This window comes from Jaculus jaculus, chromosome 7 (genome assembly GCF_020740685.1).
Source record: "Jaculus jaculus isolate mJacJac1 chromosome 7, mJacJac1.mat.Y.cur, whole genome shotgun sequence".
In the NCBI taxonomy this organism is placed as follows: Eukaryota; Metazoa; Chordata; class Mammalia; order Rodentia; family Dipodidae; genus Jaculus; species Jaculus jaculus.
In genome coordinates this window covers 62,844,415-62,846,764 of record NC_059108.1, presented here as the reverse complement: position 1 = coordinate 62,846,764, position 2,350 = coordinate 62,844,415, and the positions used below count along the sequence as shown (strand labels likewise).

General features: G+C 39.1%; 1 pseudogene; it reads right to left on the bottom strand.

The window, feature by feature from the left end:
* Positions 1-395: 395 nt before the first annotated feature.
* On the bottom strand, positions 396-1,140 carry LOC101616144 (annotated as a pseudogene).
* Between the last annotated feature and the right edge of the window lie 1,210 nt (positions 1,141-2,350).

Genomic DNA, 2,350 nt, shown 5'->3' with positions numbered 1-2,350 from the left:
ATTGCAATTTAGATAACAGCTGACTAAAAATTGTTAATTTATAAATAACTAAAATATTAGAAATGAAATACACCAAACTACACCTATGTAAAAGCCAATGTGTTTTAAATATGGGCTAAAAATGTCTAATACAGTAAGCATGAATTAGAAAAACTAAGATTCCAAATACAATGCTAGAGTTTCACAATTGGGAGGTAGGGTTAATGAAGACCCTTTTCTACATACATTATGATCATTAACAGACTAGTATCTTAATTGGAATGATAAAACCACACCTTTCCTATAAAACCTTACATATTATCTTATGCAGGGATAGATGTCATACAAGAAACAGAGAAGATACGAACACTCTATTCCACACCCAGGGACAAAAGGGAATCTGACAGTAGAGTGATCTACTCGTCTTCTTCCTCTCCATCATCTTCAGCTCCTCATTTCCTTTTCTTTCCTTGAAGGCTTTCTTCATCCTCTTCTTCCTCTTCTTTCCCTTTTTCAATATAATCATCTTTATCCTGAATTTCTTCTTTCATTAAGTATGAGAGGCCCATTTCTTCTCCTCCTCCCACTTGAACCTGCTTCATCTTCATCCTCATCTTTATCCTCCTCCTTCTCTTCATACTCTTCAGATGGACTGGCCTCATCGTCCTCCTCATCTTCATCTCCATCTTCCTCTTCTGAGTCTGGAGGTTCATTATCCTCCTGATCAAATCCATCTAAATGAGGTTTGCCGCAGCAGTTCAAAAATACTTTCTCTGCAAGCTTCCAGGTTTGTGATCTCACAGTTAAGCAAGTCCAGACTTTTCAAATTTTTAAGATATTGCAGAACTTCTACTGTACTGAGATCTTTGATTTTGTTTCCATTTAAATTGAGGTAAATTGGGCATTTCTATGTCAGGACTTCCAAGCCTCCAGAAATTATATTGTCACTAAGTTCCAACTTTTGAAGCTTATTTAAGCTGGGAAGCCAAACCAGTGATCTTAACTCCATATTAGCCATGCTGAGACACTCTAGATCTTTAAAGGTGTCATTGAGGCCTTTGATTTCCCCATTAGCACACAGGCAATTATCAAGGACTATCTCTTCACCTTCACTGGGGATCTGTTCTTTAACTCCAGATTAATCTTCTTTTTCATCTTCATGTCCTCCTCCTGTACTTCTGACACTACTCTCTCCTCCTTCCACCCCTTTTTCCTGCCTTTCTTACTGTACCCCTCAACCCTACCCAAAAAAAAAAAAAAAAAGCAGAAAGACATTTAAAAGATTTGGTAATGAATGAAAAGGAACACAAATATAAATGCCCACGATCACCAAAAGGTATGGGGAAGAAAAGAAATGGAGCCCAAGGAGTTGGGACTCTTCACTTAGCACCCCAAGCAACAATCACCACCACCACCACCCCCTCCTTGTCCACACACCCACGCACATGCACACACACACACACACACACACACACACACACACACACCTACCAACAGTATGGATTTATGGATTCTGAAATAAGAGTTGAACTTCCAAGTATAGAACAAGGGGATGGATGCATTTTGAGGTCAGGGACAAGCACTTGCATATTGACATTGCTCCAGGAAATGGCACTGCATTAACTCTTTACTATTCACTTTTCTTCATTTCTTGTGTGTGAAATTTAAATTTCTTCTATCGGGATTCAAGAAAGACTGATGATATATGACCTCTTAGTTGTTTTAGGAATCTCAAGAGAAGCAGAGCCAAATAAACTTATGTAAGGTATGATAATTTCTGTAAGGTATATGCAATTATTACAGTAGGTGCATCTCCAAAATATGCTACCTCCAAGCTGGAGAGCCAGGAGAGCTGATGGTAGTTCAAAAGCATCTGAATTAGAGAGCTGGCGCTGTAAGTCCCAGTCCAAGTCTGCAGGCCTGAAATGTGGAGCGCTGATGGCAGAAGACTAATGTGCCAGGGTATGCAGGGAAGCTGAGTGAGTTCAATCTCCCTTTGGATTATTTCTTTTTAGATTCTCAGTGATTTGGATGGTACCCACCCACCTTGGAGAGGGCCATCTGCTTTCCTGAGCTAACGGGAATGCTGCTCTTTCCCCAAAACTGCCCCACAATATCTGGAAATAAACTGTAGCTACATATCTAGGCATCTCATATTGCAGTCATTTGGGTATATAAAATTAACTACCATGTGAAGTGTATAGTATTGCCCTCCTTCTATCAAGAAATTATGTTACATCTTTCATTGTTACTTATGGGAAGTTAAACCGAGCTCTGAGAATTGAGGCTTTTTCTCATTATAATAGTGATGTTAATGCATTTCTTACTGGTATCTTATGGGCAGTAAATGAGACAGTGATTTTCTTAAGTG